Source organism: Sminthopsis crassicaudata, chromosome X (genome assembly GCF_048593235.1).
Source record: "Sminthopsis crassicaudata isolate SCR6 chromosome X, ASM4859323v1, whole genome shotgun sequence".
NCBI classification, from domain to species: domain Eukaryota; kingdom Metazoa; phylum Chordata; class Mammalia; order Dasyuromorphia; family Dasyuridae; genus Sminthopsis; species Sminthopsis crassicaudata.
In genome coordinates, this window is record NC_133623.1 from 22280868 (window position 1) to 22301066 (window position 20199).

The 20199-nt window shown below is 36.5% G+C and overlaps 1 protein-coding gene across 2 annotated transcripts in view; it reads right to left on the reverse strand.

Moving 5' to 3' along the window:
• Positions 1–20199, reverse strand: part of LOC141548478 (connector enhancer of kinase suppressor of ras 2-like) — a 555144-nt gene that overhangs the window by 370885 nt on the left and 164060 nt on the right. The gene's annotated exons all lie outside the window — the stretch shown is intronic.

Genomic DNA, 20199 nt, shown 5'->3' on the forward strand with positions numbered 1-20199 from the left:
CTAAATGAAGATGATGACTGAATCTACATTTTTAGGCCTTATGTCTCACTCTAACAACATTTGATACGGTTGAAAAAGACCATAGTGTGAGTGAGTCACATTCACATTTACAATATGATATATCCTATGGAAATTGATTAAAATGATCCATAATGTTTCTTTATTTTTTAATCCTTCATTATCCCCTTATAGCTGCATTTTTAACATTCCACTTTACATTCAATGGCTTCTGATATCTCTTTGCCTTGGATGCCTGTGCCAAGGAATATAATCATAGGCAATAAATGCTGGCTATTTTCCAATTTTTTACACACAGAACAGATTCCACACATAACAAAATCCCACTCCCTATGGCATAATGTGCTCCCCCGTGCCTGTAACCTCAAAGACAAATATTTCTGCTTTCTTGTCTCCAGCTCACACCATCATTAGCATTTTTGTCTAATGGGATTATGATCACTCTATCCTGGAAACATTGGGCTCTTCTAGCTAATATATAATATTTGGCTCATTTTCAACAATAAAATCTAGAATAGACTTATTGCAAGTCATTGCTCAGTCATCCATGTAAAAACTCATCCTTTCACTAATTCTAGGAAAACACTCATCTTTTCAGCTTTATCTTCAAAGATTATCATGGAAAGCAATGCCTCAGTAATTAAAATGCCTTTGGTACCAGAAAGGCACCCCCCCCTCCAACTATTCAACCAAAAGATTGTTATCATCAAGTTCAGGAACCCTTATGATCTTCTCTTCATAACCTTCTTTATAAGACAGGAGTCAGGGGAGAGGATAGTTTCTCATTTATACTGAGTAAAAGAGAATTTTCTAGATTTTCATGAGGAATCAGATATGATGATCAGGAGAAAAATACAAGCATTTTACCAAGTTAATATGTTAAGTTTTATACATTCAGATTTTTAAAAATAACATTAAACATAGAATCAACTAAATTTCCTTTTTTTTCTTCAGTCATTTTTTTTCAGTTGTGTCACACTCTTTATGGGCCCTTTTTTGGGGGAAAGGGTTTCTTGGCCAAGATACTCCAGTGGTTTGTTATTTCATTTGCCAGCTCATTTTACAGATGAGGAAACAGAGGCAAATAGGGTTAAGTGATTGCCCACAGTCACACAAATAGTAAATGTATGAGGTTGAATTTGAACTCAGGTCTTCTTGATTCCAAATCTATACTCCATCTACTGCACCATCTAGCTGACTTTAAATCTGCTTACACTAAGTAATTTAAACTAATTCCAAAACATAAAGTAACATAATTCTTTAGTTATTTCCTCTGTCTCCATCCATGTTCTTTAGCCATTCTCAATTTTGTTCCTTATGCAGTTATAGTGTAAACTAGCTGCAAGGAAACAAAGGGATTCAAGAAAGAAGAACATGTGGTTGCAGTGGGGATTCTCTTTTGGTGCCTACCTCTGAATAGAAGGTGGAAGGATATACTCCATGTTATCATGAGCCAATGAAGTATTCCTTAAAAAATTGGAAGCATGAATTTAATATAAATGGAAGGAGGATCTAAAGAGATAGCAGGAAATGATGTCTAGTGTCAGAAGGTTAGAGACTGGAAGAAACGCAAAGAGAGGGAAGAGAAGGATCATTAAACATGTGGAGCTTTAAAAAAAGATAATTTTGAGGCTCTTCCTGAAGTGAAGGGAGCCTTTATGTTCTTTTTTAAAATTTTAATGGTATTTTTCCAATTACAAGTAAAAATGGTTTTCAACATTCATTTTTGTAAGATTTTGAATTTCATTTTTTTTCCTTCCTGCTCTAATTCCCCCTGCCCAAGATAGCAAGCAATTTGATATAGGCTATACATTTACCATCAAGTTGCAACATATTTCAATATGAGTCATGTTGGAAAAGAAAAATCAGAACAAAAGGGGAAAAATCCATGAGAAAGAAAAACAAAAGAAAACAAAAGAAAAAAGGTGAAAACAGTATGGTTCAATCCTCATTCAGTCTCTGTTATTCTTTCTCTGGATGCAGATGGCATTTTCCATCCAAAGTCTACTGGAATTGTCTTGGATCATCACATTGCTGGGAAGTGGTAAATCTATGATAGTTGATAATCACACATTCTTGTTGTTGCCATGTATAATGTTCTTCTGGTTCTGCTCATTTCACTCAGCATCAGTTCATGTAAGTTTCTCCAGGTCTCTCTGAAATCCTCCTGTTGGCCATTTCTTATAGACCAATTATATCCCATTACATTAATATGCCATAACTCATTCAGCCATTTTCCAGCTGATGGGTATCTACTCAGTTTCTAGTTTCTTGCTACTACAAAAAGGATTGCTCCAAACATTGTTGTACATGTGGGTCTTTTCCCTTCTTTTATGATCTTTTTGGGATAAAGACCCAAAAGTGGGACCCTTTCAAATCTGAAGAAGAAACAATGAAATCCCAGGGTTTCAGATATCTATGTAAGAATGCACAAAGTATGGGTAACAAGCAAGGTGAATTAGAGATCATGAAGCAAGAAGGAAAATTTGGTTTCATAAATCACCAAAGTACCACTGAGTCTCAGTAAACTCACTTTCATTGAAATGCAGCTGTAGATGAGTATACCTTATTTTTTTTACATCTGCTTTTAAAAAATAGTTAAATTATACATATATGCATATATGTATGTTAGAGGGCATGACTGAATGAACGAAGATGGAGACAAAAACAGAAATAATTTCTATACTATAGGTGGTCTATACTACAGACCACCTAATAGAAAGCATAAATAAGTAAGGAATTCAGGGAAAAGCCTGGCAAAGAGATTTGGTATAGTAATAATTTGGGAACATCCATTATCTAGCCAAATACTAGAGCTCTCTCTCTGGCAACAAAAGCAACTGATAATTTTATAACTATTGAATCTTTAATGGTAATTTCATCCTTCATAAACAGCAGGGGGAAAGTCTATTATGGATCCAATTCTTGCCATCAGAAAGGAACTAATTCCTGGGGCAGAAAGATAGGACCCTTACGAAGAAGTGACTACTCCATCTTTTTTTTTCATTTGGGGATTTCTTTTTTTGTTTTTTTTTTTTAATATTACAGCTTTTTATTTACAAGATATATGCATGGGTAATTTTTCAGCATTGAAAATTACAAAACCTTTTATTACAATTTTCCCCTCCTCCCCCCCAGATATCAGGTTGACTAATAGATGTTATATATGTTAAAGTATATGTTAAATACAATATATGTATACAAGTCCATACAGTTATTTTGCTGTACAAAAATAATTAGACTTTGAAATAGTGTACAATTAGCCTGTGAAGGAAATCAAAAATGCAGGAGGACAAGAATAGAGGGATTGGGAATTCTATGGACTACTCCATCTTAAGAGTTTGTGGTGGGGCAACTAGATGATGCAGTACATTGAGTACCAGACATGGAGTCAGAAGGACCTAGATTCAACATTTGATCCTGAGCAAGTCACTTATCCCTGATTGACTTGGGGAGGGGGAGAGAGAAGAGGTTGTGATGGATCAAGAAAGGAAAGCTAAGTGCCATCTGTCATGCACCCTATATGTTGGGAAAGCATCCTTAAAGAACTCAGGAAAAGAAGAGTCGGATTTTTATAGACTAACATTTTATAGAGGAAGCCTGCATAAAAGGGACAGGAAGCTCTAAAGAATTAAATTCTGAAGGTAACAGGAGTAAACATTCCAAAGTGGAGAAAAAATGAAAGTTATATAAAGAGATTTATGTGGATACACAGGTGACTTCTCAGTTACCTGAGAGGTCAAAGGGACCTACTTAGTCACAATAAATATATTTTAATGTATTTCTATATTCTATTAAATAACAATTTATTTAGTACTTTTGTATCTGTATTCATTATGGAAATTGGTATAGCTTTTTTCAATTAGCTTTATGTCAAAATCGATATCATATCTGAATCATAAAAAGTATTAGTAGATTTCTTCTACTTCAGATTTCTCTGTATTTATGAAAAAAATATTTTATGGGAATTATTTTTTCTTGGAAAATTTGAAAAAATTTCCCCTGCCAATATATCTGAGCCAAGTGTGTGTATGTGTGTATGTGTGTGTGTGTGTGTGTGTGTGTGTGTGTGTGTGTGTGTGTACCCTTAAAATTTTTCACATACACCTTTATGATAACCTCTCTTGTTGTTTATTCTGGGAATAGACTATTTAAATTGTTAATTTCCTGTTGTGTCAATTTAAGTAACTTATATTTTTATAGATGATCATTTATTTCCTTTAGTTTTTCTAAAGTGTTAGATAATTATGCATAGCATTCACTATGCATAATTCAACTCAGCATAGTATTCAATATGCTGATTTTATTTTGTTGTGATTTGTTTCCTACATTGATAATTTTGGGTTTTTATTCCTCTTATAAAAAAATTAAATTTTCTAATGTTCTATATCAATTTTATTGGTATTTTTTTTAAAATATGGCTTTGTTATTTTGATTTTTTTCACTTTTTCTATTCCCTTAATTTCTGTTCTTGCCTTTATACTCTTTGGTACCTTTCTTATTTATTCTTGCTTTGTTCTTTTCTAGGCACAAACTTAAGTGATTTATTTTTCCCCTTTTCTTTCTATCTCCAATGGATCTCTGATGTCAGTGATTTTGGAATTCTCTCCAATGATGAAAACTGCAATCCAGCGAGGCGTTCCCCTACTATAAAACTCTTGTTCATGTCCTCCTACAAGTTCAGTACAAGAGATCTATTTAAAGTGCTGAAGACCTCCCCATATTCTTCTGATATCACAAAGTTATTAATAGTGTTCTTAATTAGTCCATCAGCAATGCCACAATGTTGCCATATGAAATACCCATATCTTTTGTTAATTTTTTCCTTTGATGACATATTTTATCCAATTTATTGGATATTTTATTTATCATTTATTTATTTATTTATTTATTATCCAATTTCTCCAATTTTTTAGATGTGGTGTTGAAGTCTGCTCATGTATACCACGTACCTCTCCATTATCTTTTCAATAATCCTCAACTTCAGTTCTTCACAGTAAATTTGCCTCTAAAGAAGAGCTTTGACTATGTCCAATAGATTTTTATATGTACCATTATTGTCACTATCTTTTCAATATTTTATTATTGTTTTTCTAATTAATTCTCTGACTTAATCATTATTTTCCAGTTTCTAAATATTTTTATTAATTTTGCTAAAGCTACTTTTATTTAATTCTAATTTTTATTGCATCATTGTCTGAAAATACACGTAGCACTGTCATTGCTATAGAAACAAGAGAGGCTTAAGAACATGCTAGTTAAGAACTCCACTAGTTATTAATGTCTTTGAACTTTGATATCTAAGAGTGCTCAGGGAGATTTCTAAGAGATGGAGGCCAAAAATGAGTTAGTTGGAAAAGTGAAGAATCTGAGAGTTCATGCTTCATCTTGGGACAACGTGGGCACACATACAAGTTGGACAGCATTATGATGGATTTCTAGATGCTTGCTTCCCTGCCCTTTCTTTCCAAGATATTAATATAAGTCTCACCCTTGATGCTGCTTCTGTTACTGTTCTGGGGAGATGAAAATAGGATCTGAATAACTTCCAAAAGATTCCCAAGAACAACAGCTGGAATGATATAGCAGTCATACTAATGACAAGACACTTTTATTTCTCTTCTCCCCCGCCAATGCCATGCCAGGAAGGGCAAAGTGAAAACAAAAAGAATCCCCAATCACCTTCTGAGATAAATCACCAAATAAAAAGTCTGAGGAACATTATGGCTAAGATTTAGAGTTTCTAGACCAAAGAAAATATTTCTGGCAGCCAGAAAGAAATAATTCAGGCAACCAGAACCAAAGTCAAAAACACGCTAAGATTTAATTGTCACCACTATAAAAGAGTGGATACCTTGGAATACAATATTCCACAATGCAAAAAATCATAGGTTTACAATCAAGAATAGCACTCTACAAAACTAAATATAATCCTGTGCAGGGAAAGGGGAGGATAGAGGAGAAATAAAGAATAGACCTTCAATGAAAGAGAGGACTTCCAAGTATGCTTGATGAAAAAAAAAAGTCCAGAGTGTATGGAAGTTTTGAAATATAATCAGGAATCAAAAGAAACAGAACAAAGGCAAATAGAAGAGTAATCATAAGGATGTAAACTAGAGTAAGGTATTCACATTCTAATATGTGTAAATATGCCCCCTCATAATCCTATCATCATCAAGGGTCAAAAAAGAATACAGTAAGACATGGGGCTGGAGAGTGAGTCTTTTTATGTTTTGATGTTCTTAAAAGAAGAAAGGAAAGGGAGAGAAAAAGGATTGTAATAAGAAGAAAAAGAGGAGAGGAAGGATAAGGAAAAGTATCTCCCATAATTTGGATATTCAAATAGAAGAATGTAAACAAGGAGGAAGAGGGATAAAGGGGAAGCTACTCTTTAACCTCACTTTAGTTGGGATTAATCAAAAGAGGGAAAAATATATACATACACACCAAAATGGTGCATATATACATTTCACCAAACCGAGATTGAAGAGGAAAGGGAGAGAAGGGATAAGAAGGAATTAGAGGGAAGAACTAGTCCTAAGCAAAATAAACTAATGAAGAAGGATGGATTTCGTACAGGGGTTTAAAAGGAAAAATGCAAGGATAAGAACCTGTGACTGGGCTCTGAGTGAGAGAAAGAGAAGAATGGAAGGAGTGTAGAAATAGCTGGCATTAAACTTAGAGCACTGATGCTAAGCACACTTCTACCTCACTACCCTTTTCTTCTATATACAAAGGAGCACAAAATTCTTGTTAAGTCATTTATCAACCAAGACTCCAGAGGACCCTAGATGAAACATGCTACGATCTTCTGATAAAGAGGTATGCTGATCAAAAACATATTTGAGGGGAGGAGGGCATGGCCAGTATAGGCATTTGTCCTGCTTAATTATGCATATTTATTATAAGAGTTATGTTTGTCTTTCTTTTTTAATGGGAAAAGAGGAAATGAGACAGAGAGAAGATAGATTTTTGTTAATTAAAAAAAGAAAAAAAATTTAAAGAGAGGATGTAGGTTGAATGCAGCTAATCTTAGAAAAAAACAATCCACAGAGGAAGGGAGAAGAACACTATATAAAGTTTCTCTGGATAAAGTTTTCATTTCCAAAACATATAAGGAACAGACTCAAATTCATAAAAATAGAAGCTTTTCCTTAATTGATACATGATCAAAGGATATAAAAAGGCAATTTTCAAAGGAAGAAATCCAAACTATCAACACCTATATGAAAAACAATCATCCTTAGAGAAATTTAAATTAAAGCAACTCCAGTGTTCCACATCATACCCTCAACTGGCTAAAGTTGAGAAAAATGGAAAATGACAAAATTTGAAGGTGCCTCAGGAAAATAGGCACATTAATGCACTGCTAGTAGAGTTATGAACTGGTCCAGCCATTCTAGAAAGCAATTTGGAACTATGCCTCAAAATTACCAAACTGTGAATATCCCTTGACACAGGCCTCACTAATCCTCACTACTAGGCATATATCCAAAAAAGCTCAAAGAAAGAAGAAAAGAACCCATATGTACAAAAACATTTATAGCTGCTTTTTTATTGTGGTAAAGAATGGAAAACTGAAGCGATGCTGAACAAATTGTGTCCTGTGACTGGATCACTGTACCATACAAAATGACAAAAGGGACAGTTTCAGAGAAACCAGAGAAGACATTTACAAAGTGAGGAGAAATCGAAGAATTATTTATTCAATAACAACAATATTATAAAGACAAGCAATTTGGAAAAACTTAAGAATGTTGATCAATGCAATGATCAATCATGATTTCTGATGATGAAGAATCTTACCCACTTCCCAACAAAGATGACAGACTCAGGAAGCAGAAGAAGACATATGATTTTATATAGCCAACTTATTTTGTTTGACCATGTATATTTATTGCAAGAGATTTTCTTTGTCTAAAAATTTCAGGTATAAGAGGAGAAAGAAAGATAAAATACTCATTAACTGAAAAAATTTAAAGACAACATACAAAAGTTGGATAATAAAAAATTTTCTCTTTTAAAACTGAACCCATCACTTTCTCTTTATAGAGTTTGTTGCAACAAGTTTCCCTGTTTCTACAGTACCCTAAAATGCTTGAACTGGTTCCACAATTGAATCACCTCCAAGAAGTCACTAAAGAGTAATTTAACACTACATAATCCTTATAATATAAGAAATTAATTAAAGTGCACTGACATTTCAATGATTCCAAGAAACACAAATGAGATATCACTATTAATACAAATGGTATTTCCCTGAAGGATCTCCCAATTTTGTTACATATGGACCTTCTGGATGAGAAATTATTTTGATGGTCGTTTTTTTCAAAGATCCTCCCAGATGTTGATAGTTAACAAATCTTTAACAGAGTCCATCAGATTTTTTTTTTAATTTCTATTCACCTATAGAGAATGGTTTAAGTTACGACAAGGTATGGTGCACAGCACATAAGGCGTTCTTAGACTAAAAAGCAGTAATTTTCCACTGATTAATGGTACCTTAATGCCTACCTCAAAAGAACAAACAGCAGACAAAGTTACACTTTAAAATCACCAAAATATGCTTCAGACTTACTGTTGGGATCCAGATTTTTTAAAATATAGAAAAGAAACTAATTTGAAAAGTACATTATTTTTAAAAATAGAAAAAGACAACTTGAAGGAATATCCAGATTATCTTCTAGTCTACTAGCCTAATCAATGATCTTCTAAACAGATGGCTTTTATGGCATGCTGAACGTCTCAGGCCAAGACAGGCCCAAGTGTAAGTGGGTGGTAAAAGTATCTACAAGGGTATGAATCTTGGTTGCTGGAAGGAAAAATGAGATGTCATCTTATAGTTGTTTACAGCTCTAGTCTTAATGGCCCATAGTCCCCCTATCCTTAGAATGTACTTCCTGGATTATTCGTATTAGATCAATGGGCTGAATACAGTATGGGAATCTTGACCACAAGTTTGTATGAAATTCTAGGTATACTGATAGCACCAAGAAATGTTGCAAGAATCTCTTGAGTATGAATTGGGTTCCCTTAGGGTTGGTTAATACGTTTTTTCAGGCAATACTTTCTACCCTTTAGTGATTAGGAACAAACGGGCATTGCGTTGGGGGGGGTAGGCTGGGGGAGGAGCAGTCTGTGATCTGATGTCCTTTTCATAGCGCTATCAGTGGATGCTTGGGTGAGGGAGGCCATCCATCTAAAGAGCTGGTAGCGCCACAAAGGAATTTTCAAAAATCATTTGAAAACCAAATTTTTATTTCACTTTAAAAAAAGTGTATTCTCTAAGAGTTTAGGAAGAGTGAAGGTATCACCTGATCAAATATGAATTGGGTATAAAAGTACCAAGAAGATTCTAGGTGTTATACAAGAAAGATCTAAAGGAAAAAACTTCCATGCACATATACATTATAGAGAAGTTGGAGAGAAGAGCTGTACTCTAAAAGGGGTGATCTGACACATTAGCACACATGGGACTCACATTTGGGAGGTGGTTCAGAAATCAAAGGAAAGCTATCATCTCAACTTTTGTCTCAACTTTCTCTCCCATCAGCCAGCCACTTGTCTGAAGTTCTCATCATCAGTCACCCTTTAGGGCTGAGGCACTGTTTTCCAAAAGACTTCCAGGGAAATGTAAACATGTTCCCCGAGATATAACCTATCTGAACAGGTTATCTTATTAAATTATCTGGAAACAGAACAAGGGATGAATACCTTTTGACAAAGCAAGGAAGAGTCTGAAACCAGGTAGACTATTAGAAAGAATATTGTCACACCATATACCAAGATAAGATCAAAATGGGTCCATGATTTAGGCATAAAGAGGGAGATAATAAATAGATTAGAGGAACAGAGGATAATCTACCTCTCAGACTTGTGGAGGAGGAAGGAATTTATGACCAGAGGAGAACTAGAGATCATTATTGATCACAAAATAGAAGATTTTGATTACATCAAACTAAAAAGTTTCTGTACAAACAATACTAATGCAAACAAGATTAGAAGGGAAGTAACAAATTGGGAAAATATTTTTAAAAACAAAGGTTCTGACAAAGGTCTCATTTCCAAAATATATAGAGAACTGACCCTAATTTATAAGAAACCGAACCATTCTCCAATTGATAAATGGTCAAAGGATATGAACAGACAATTCTCAGAGGAAGAAATTGAAACTATATCCACTCACATGAAAGAGTGTTCCAAATCACTACTGATCAGAGAAATGCAAATTAAGACACCTCTGAGATACCACTACACACCTGTCAGATTGGCTAAGATGACAGGAACAAATAATGACAAATGTTGGAGGGGATGTGGGGAAATTGGGACACTAATACATTGCTGGTGGAGTTGCGAAAGATCCAGCCATTCTGGAGAGCAATCTGGAATTATGCCCAAAAAGTTATCAAACTGTGCATACCCTTTGACCCAGCAGTACTACTACTGGGCTTATATCCCAAAGAAATACTAAAGAAGGGAAAGGGACCTGTGTGTGCCAAAATGTTTGTGGCAGCTCTTTTTGTTGTAGCTAGAAACTGGAAGATGAATGGATGTCCATCAGTTGGAGAATGGTTGGGTAAATTGTGGTATATGAAGGTTATGGAATATTATTGCTCTGTAAGAAATGACCAGCAGGAGGAATACAGAGAGGCCTGGAGAGACTTACATCAACTGATGCTGAGGGAAATGAGCAGAACCAGAAGATCACTGTATACTTCAACAACAATACTGTATGAGGATGTATTCTGATGGAAGTGGAAATCTTCAACATAAAGAAGATCCAACTCACTTCCAGTTGATCAATGATGGACAGAGGTAGCTACACCCAGAGAAGAAACACTGGGAGGGGAATGTAAATTGTTAGCACTAATATCTGTCTGCCCAGGTTGCATGTACCTTCGAATTCTAATGTTTATTGTGCAACAAGAAAATGGTATTCACACACATGTATTGTATCTAGACTATATTGTAACACATGTAAAATGTATGGGATTGCCTGTCATCGGGGGGAGGGAATAGAGGGAGGGGGGGTAATTTGGAAAAATGAATACAAGGGATAATATTATAAAAAAATATATATATATAATAAATAAAAAAAAGAAAGAATATTGTCCTACTGCTTGCACCTTTTACTTCAACTAATTTTACATATTATCCTAACCCATATAGGTCATCTACTATAGCTCCAAAGGTAATCAATTCATTCAAATTGAAGCAGTGTCAAGTTATTCTACAGAAGCCTTATTCTAATTCTTCATCACATTGTGAAAATGACCCTGGGCATTCAAAGACTATGGCAGTATATCACAAGCTCTGGCTTCAAAGATAGTCCTGGCAACAGATTATCAACCAGGAGAGAACCATCCAAACTAAGAATACCTATTGTCCAGACTATGACATGAGGGTGGATGAACGGCACATGGAATTAGTCCATATCTCTTGGACAAGCACTGCAGGTGGACAGTGAGCTAGGGAGGAGAGCAGGCTGGATTGCTCTTGGGAAATCACACTGTACTTTCAATGAACCAGAGATGCTCACAGCTACAAAAAATCCTTCTTTTTGACAGCAATAGGCTCTCAGTGATATTCTATGACTGAGAATCATAGACCACCACAATCTCATAAGAATGAGAAGTGTGGGTGATTTGAGGGAAAATGGAGAGAAATAGGGTGGGTATAAGGCAGCGGCATATTACTAACATTGACTTATATGCAGAAAGTGGTATAAATGGCATCATCAGGAATATACATGACAGAAAAACAGACAGAAAGCCTGAATAGTGCACAGGTAGCTAAAAAATATTTTTAGAATAGTATTGTTGGTGAACCTTCTATCAGGACTATATGGGGAAAATAGAAACAAAAGTCACCCAAGAATGAGAGAGTATAGAAAGATTACGATTTGCTCTGGGGGGAGGAATACTCACGTGATTGCTAAAATGATAGAACTGCCAACGTAGTGAATAAGTTAACCTGGTTATATGAAAGAGGGAATGGACACTATGGGCTGTGATCCTAGTAAGAAGAGACTTCCTAAGAATACTTAGCTTATAGGCAAGGGTCCCTTGGATCTGTGTTTAGTGGACTCACTTGAATTCCTAAATGAAGGTTGGGCCTAACTTAAAAAGGAAGAAAAATGACAAGACTAAAAAAGGAAATGATTGTTAATTGATTTTTTTAAAAAATCAAAAAGCATCCCCAGCATTCAACTCGATAGGTTAACATTTCTATTAAAGTCAGGCTTGTGTCTATGTGCACACAACATAATAAATGAATCTTTATGTTAGACATGGAGAATGAAGTGGTAAAAAAAAAAAATTAGAGCCAAGAGGATTTTTCACGTGGGAAACAAACAATTAAGCAAATGTAATGCATCATTAATTAGCAAAATTAAGTTAACTCCTATAGGAAGAGATATGAAAAATGCTGGAATTGGGTTATCATTAGTGACTATGTTCTCTCGCCTATGAACTGCCCAATTGGTGATTTGAGGACCTGATGGCCATCCTGTTCACTGGCCTGGCACTGCTAAGAGACTTGAAAAGGTCTTAGCAAGGTCTACAGAGATATTCTGGTAGTACAACATACAAAGGATTTAAATGTTTTGTGCTTCAGCTGAATCAGCTGAGAAAACGGGGTCCAACATACGCATGTGGGAGGAGTCCCCTCTCATTTATTGGAAGGAACACTGTATGGTAGGTAGAAGGAGAATTGGGTTTGAAATGAGGAAGTTCCCAAAGCTCAGTTGGTTCTGGTGTCTGTGTGAACTGGACAAGCCACTTCCCATCTCGGGGTTTTAATTTCCTCTTCTGTAAAATAAGAAGGTGTGATGGGGTGATCTCTGAGGTAATTTCCAGTTTTCAAATCTATAATTCGATAAATATTTGTGATTAAAACACAAGAGTACAAATACACTGCTAGAACACTTTCAGTACTATCAGTCAGCTGTTGCAAGGCAACAGTCATAATCACAACAATGATATTTATCTATATGGAGGAGTCAATCACTAAGGCTGATTATTGATAACACATACTACAAACTCATTACTATGTCTGAATGTTTGAGAAGAACAGAGCTGGATGCAATTTTGTTCACATTTCTGATAAAAAATTTTGAAGCTAGGTTTAAAATCACCTCAGTCTTTGACTCCCTCCCCCTTCCCTCCCCACCCCCCACAGCATTGCTATAGCTCTGGGGCTCCTAGGAAACCTGCAGCACATCACATTTCAGCTACATAAATGGGGTGGATGTTGTGTTAACTACACCCTTTGGTGATACTCCCAGCTCCCAATTACTAATACACAAAATCACATTATCAAATCAAATCAAAAGGTCCATTATCACAGCAAATGAACCCAGTGATAAGGATGAACAAGCAAAGAGACAATTTTATTTTCCTTTAACAGGGTAGCCTTCTATTTCAGAAAAAAAGCACCCAATGGAGAAAATGGGTAAAAAGAACCTAATATTGTGAATCTACGCAGCATAGTATGGTTAGAGGCCTAGCTCAAATTCTGGAACAGCATCATTTTGCATAGTGAACCCATGACTTTTCCATTTTTAAGACAATAACAAAGATACAGACTGTTAAACTGCAAGGGACCTTAAAGGTCATTTTAAAGGTAGAAAGGTTGAAAAGCCAAAACATTTCAACAAGATTTACTCATCACCTACTATGTGCCAGGCCCTGGGAATACAGAGGCCAAAATCAAACAAGTTTCAGCCTTTCCAGAGTTTCTATTGTACTAAGGAGTGAAGTGAAATGATTTGTCTAAGATCACACAGCTAATTAATAAGGGCATGGCCCGATTGAAACGTAAGATAGGAATTCACCAAGTCATATGTGTATTATGCTTAACAGGTTGCTAATTGATCTTGATTTCCTCATAGGGCACTTTAAGGGCACATGGGGAAGAGGACACTAAAGGTTACCTAGCAGTCACCCTACAATAAGACAGCATCCAGAGACTTCCTGACTTTGAGGGTAACTACAAAGCTCACTCTGTCCTTTTTATACTACTATCTATCACCTCTCAAAAGCACATCAAAACTTTCTGGGCTGCTGATATCTCTTCCTTTTGGGCATCCATGATCCCATCTGCATGGGCACTTCCCCTAGAGATAATGACCTGTATATTCCCTACTTCAGGTCATCTTCTACCTGAAGAAATCCAGATCAGGGAGCCTTCCAAAAATCTTGCAGGTCTTCCTTAGCTAACTACAACATGGTCAATTGTCTTGGGAAAAGACAATGGAGAATGTAGAGGGCAACATGTAACAAGAGTTTCTGGGAAACTAATTGGATAAAACATTTTAATTCAAAGAAGATTAAAACATTACTTTCTGGATGTGGAGGTCAGCCATGATTTCCTGGAACAATGCACCTCAACCAAGAACCCAATTCTACTAATAACTTAGATCTCTCTTCCCATTGCTTTGCATTTTTCCTTCTGAAGAAACTATAGCTTTTTCAAGGAGATAGGCGAAGAAATGGAGGTGAGATAAGAAGAAATGGGATGATAGGCTGAGGGGATGGCAGGGTTCTATTGTTGTTGTTTTAAGGATGCAGAAAATCTGGGTATGTTTGAAGACAAGAGGGAAAGAATGAGTCCATGAGGAGAATTTGAAAATGCAAGGGGGGGGGGAAGATTATGGATGCAATCTACTAGAGAAGACAGGAGGAAATGAAATCACAAGTAGAGGGGTTAGCTTTGAAAATGAGACGATCCCATTTGTTGCATGCCAGAAGAAAGGAGAGCATGGGAGATCATATCAAGGAATTTTTAGAAGAGATAACTTATGTAGGAGAAGAGGGAGATCGCGTTAAATATCCTCAGTTTTGTCAGTAAATTGGTTAAGGTCCCAGACTGAGAATGGTGAGGTGACATAAGAAAAGATTTGGAACAGCTTCCATGCAAATGAAACAGAGAATCAATTAAAGAGGAATCAAAAAACTTCCCTACTTCAGTCTGGTTAGAAAGAGGTAGATCCCAATTTCCAATTTAAGATGTGAAACCCTTATGAATATTAGTGAGATCATATAGATAATCTTCCCTGTATGGAACTGAGGAGTAGTAAAGGAATAGGTCATGCCATTCAAGAGCTGAAGAACTAGGAAGTCAGGGAGTCTGAAAGAGCATCTAAGTTAGACATTCTTAACTTTGTCTTTTGTGTCATGGAAACTTTTAGCATTCTGGTGAGACATATGACCTTCTGGCAGCTAAGCAGCACTGCATTGAATAGAGTGTTGGGCCTAGAGTCAAGAAGACTCATCTTCCTGAGTTCTAAAGGGGCTTCAGTTACTTACTAGATGTGTGATCCTGAGCAAGTCACTTAACTTTTTACCTCAATTTCCTCATTTATAGAATGAACTGGAGAGAGAAATGGCAAACTGCTCCAGTATCTTTGCCAAGCAAAACCCCAATGGAGTCACAAAGAGTGGGACGTGACTGAAAATGACTGAACGATAATGGGCCTCTTCTCAGAATCATGTTTTTAAATAATTAAAGGAAATGCTAAATTCCCTGGGTTAGTGAAAATAAAAGCATATTATTTTCCTTTTCAAGATCAAGGAACCCCTTAAATTTATCCACATTGCAGACTCCAGATGATTGAGAATCCCTGCACTAAGTGGTTATTAAAATCTCACAGACAAAAGAGTTGAGAAAAAGAGGAAGAAAGCGAGTAAGGACGACGAATGACCTGAGGTAGGGGGGAGGTCAGTACACTACACTTATCTCAGTATACAATACTTACCACACTTTGAATTGGTTGAAAGAATTTAATTCAGTATACTGTGAAAGAGGAAAAATTGCTGAGTAAATGAGGTAAAGAGAACATTTGGAAATGGCAGTGGGAAGCAAGAATCCTGACTTTTCCTCCACAAGCATTGCATCAAAGAATATTAAAGGAATGGGAATGAAAGCCAGAGACTCAGTGTTGGGAGGGGAAGCCTCACAGGCTCTGTGAGGTCTACTCACAGGGAAGAGTATGAAAGAAAGAGATCCTGAATGAAAAGAAGTTTTCACTATGGGATGGGAAATGCAGAGGGCACAGGGGAAGGGGGGGGTAAGCATAGTTACAGTAGGACATGGGTGATATGTGAGGATGACAGGAGAACAGAGGGAAAGGAGTTTTCTTCTAAATGGGTCATGATTGATATGTACAATGATAGGGAGAGAAACAAGAAAAGATTCAGGACACTATACTATACTATAAACAGAAGTTTATAGTCTCTAAAGAGTGTGTGGAGGGAGCTAAACCCAGGTAGTCTACTCCTTCACCTGGATGGAAGGAGGCCCGGTGTTGGGGAGGACCGGGTTGCAGGCAGACAAAGGTCTATCAAAAATGTATAATATAAGAAATTGGATGGTGAATAGATCCTAATCCAAGAGGGCAAATGTGATCTCATAGATGTCACTTATGACACTGGACTATACCTCTGAAAGGGTGTGCTTCATAGAAAAGTGACGGCACAGGCATGGGGCAAGGAAGGGCAGAGTGGAGTTGTATTGTATACAGAGAAGATAAACTTATGTGAGGAAATCCAAGAACCAGAGTTGGGGAACATGATGGGAAAACAGTTGGGTGATATTCAGTAGACGGTGATAAACAGAAGAAAATTGTCATCAAAGTTTAGTACAGGCCATCTGGACAGAAAAAGGAAATAGATCAGAAGCCTGGCAGAGACTCATGATATAGTGTGGATGAGAGACTTCAATTATCCAGACATATGCTGGTACTCTCTGGCAAAAGCAGAACATCTAATAATTTGGTAACTAGCTTAAATGCTAATTTCATCCTTCAAAAAGAAGGTAAACAAACAAAAATAATTAGTCTAGATTTGACTCTCACCAACTAAATGCAAGGCGCAATATTAAGTGTTTCACAATATTGTCTCATTTGATCCTCACAACAACCTTAGGAAGTGGGTACTATTATTATCCCAATTTTGCAGTTGAAGAAATTGAGGCAAACAGAGGTGAAGGGACTTGTCCAGGATCACATAGCTAGTAAGTAAGGCTGGATTTGCACTCAGGTCTTCCTAATTTCAGGCCCAGCAGTCTGTCCATTTTAGCATCTAGTATCCCTCTTCAACCTCTAATGGATCCCTTTTCCACCTCACTATCAGTTGAGGACATTGGCTCATATTTCACTGAAAAAAAAACTGAGACCATTCTTTAAAAACTCCCTCTTCTTCCCCCTCACATTATATCATAAAGATACCTTTCTGGACTAACTCATCCTTTACTCTGTCTCATATGAAGAGGTAACTCTTTGCACTGTCAAGGCTAATCTATTTATGTGTATAAGTGATCCCACTCAATACTGTCTCCTCCAGCAGATTGTTCCTGCTGCCATCCCTACTATCTAACTCATCTGCAATCTCTCCCTGTCCTTTGCCTGTTTACCTATTGCCTACAATCCCACCCATCTCTCCAAAATTCTCAAAAACATCCTCATTTGGATAATTCAGGCCAGTTCCAATGTTCTTGGGATCGAGAGAGCCATCTGCACCCAGAGAGAGGATTGTGGGGACTGACTGTAGACCACCACACAGTATTTTCACTTTTTAATTGTTGTTTGCTTGCATTTTATTCTCTTCCTTTCTCATTTTTTCCCTTTTTGATCTGATTTTTCTTGTGCAGCAAGATAATTGTGGAAATATATATAGAAGAATTGCATATGTTTAACATACATTGGCTTACTTTTCATCTAAGGGAGTGAGTGGCGGGGGGGGGGGGAAGAAGGGAAAAAATTGGAACATAAGGTTTTGCAAGGGTGAATGTTGAAAATTATCTATGCATATATTTTGAAAATTGCTTTAATAAAAAAGAAAACAAGTGTCCTTAGTACACTAATAAATTTCTTTCACTTTCAAAAAAATCCTCATTTGTTCTATCAATTCCTAATAATAATTCTATACCTCTCATTTTCATGACTAAACTCCTTAAGAAATTTATCTATAACCAATGCCTCCACTTTCTTTCCTCTCACTGCTTGCTTAACCCTGCAGTTTGGCTTCTGATCTCATGAAATTGCTCTCTCAAAAGTTATCAATGATCTGACCTCTTCATTGCCATGTCTAATAGCTTTTTCTCAATTCTCATCCATCTTCAATTCTCTGTAGCATTTTATTCTCCTGGCTCTTTCATTTTCTCTTTCCTCTAGTTTTTCAGGATACTATATTTTCCAGGTTCTCCTCCTCCTACTATGATTGATCCTTCTCAGTAGTTTTTGTTTCTTCATCTAGGCCATGTCCACGCACCATGAGTGTCCCTCAAAGCTCTCTACTGGGTACTCTTCTCCTTCTATGCTATTAAATTTGATGATCTCCTCAGCTCCCATAGATCCAATTAGCATCTCTAAAGAGAACATCTCAAATCTGTCTCTTCACCAACATTCTCTCCTTTCTTCCTGTTGATTGGACATCTCGAACAAGATGTTTCATAGACATTTTGAACTCAACATGTCCAAAGTGACCCCATTAACTTTCTCCAAATCTCTCTCTTCCTTTTTCTTTTTTTGTCAAGGACACCACCATCCTCTCAGTCATTCAAGGTTACAACTTAGGTCTCATCCTCAATTCCTCATTCTCTCTCACCTTCCTTACCCAACCAACAATCAAGTTCTGTCTACTCTAATTAGTAACATTATTCACATAAATCTACTTATCTTTTCTTTATCCACTGTATATAGTGGATAATACCACTATCCTGATGCATGTCCTGATCACGTCATGCCTAGACTATTCCAGTGACTAGATGGTTGATCTTCCCATCCAAGTCTCTTCTCACCCCAGACCATCCTGTACTCAACTGCCAAAGAGATCTCCTGAAAGTACAGATCTGACTATGCTATTTCTTAGTCAATGAACTCTAGTTTCTCTCTATTACTTCCAAGATCAAATATAAGATTCTCTGTTTGGCTTATAACACCCTTCAAATCTAGCATCTTCTTACCTTTCCAATTTCCTTGACATTTTTTCCCTCCTATGTATTCTGTGATCCAATGATAGCAAGCTCCTTGCCGTTCCTCTGACACTGTCTCCCCTCTCCATGAATTTTCACTGATTGTGCCCCATGCCTAGAATTTCCCTATTTATCTTCATCTTGTTGTTTCCCACAGATCTCTGCTAAAACCCTACCTTCCATAAAAAAGGCTTTCCTGATTCCCTTTAATGCAAGTACTCTTCTTTATTTGATTATCTCCAAGTTATCACACACATATCTTGTTTGTACAAAGTTGTCTCATTACACTGTGAGCTCCTTGAGAGCAGGTGCCAGGTTTTTTGGGTTTTTTTTGGGGGGAGTGGTGGGGGGGTAAGGGAATCTTCATTTGAATCTCTAACACTTAGCACATAGTATGTAGGTATTTAAAATATTCCTGTTTATTCTACTTAACTTGGTGGATTCCTCCTTAATGGATCTTTAATCAAAAGCTTTGGATTCTGATTCCAGCTACTTTTCTAGACTTATTACATGTTATTTGCTTTGATGCTCTCTATGAACTAGGCAAACTGCCTAGTTAAGATTGTTAACATCTCCCATCTCTGTGGTTTTCACCAAATGCATTTCCTCCTGACCTCCGCCTCTGAGAATTCTTTCCTCTTGCAAAGCACAACTCAAGAGCTATACACCTCAGGAAGAAAATCCTGATTCTCTTCCCCCACCTTACCTCAGTTTCTAGTGCCCTCCCCCCCAGAAATTAATTTGTCCACATTTTGTATTTTAATGTCTATTTTCATGCTGTTTGCAGTCTGTCCTCCCCAGTAGAATGTGGCCTCATAAAGAGAAAGAACTGATTCATTTCTGTCTCTGTATGTGTAGCACAATGCCAGGCACGTGTTTGGCCCAGAAATACTTCACACACACACACACACACACACACACACACACACAATAATAATAATAATCTTTTGTTGAATATGCTAAAAAGGGAATCCTGACTTAACATGAGCTTGGATAACCTCTGAATTCCCTTTTACCTCTAAGATTCTGTGACATAATGATAAATCCACATTTAAAACACTTTATTGAAATACAAGAAGGATTTAAACAAATATTTTACATTTTAAATAAGTATTTAAACACTTTATTTAAGAATGCAATTCATAAATGTCCTTAGGTTTCAGAGAAGATGCTATTGACTCAGACAAAATATAACATAAGGGCATCTAT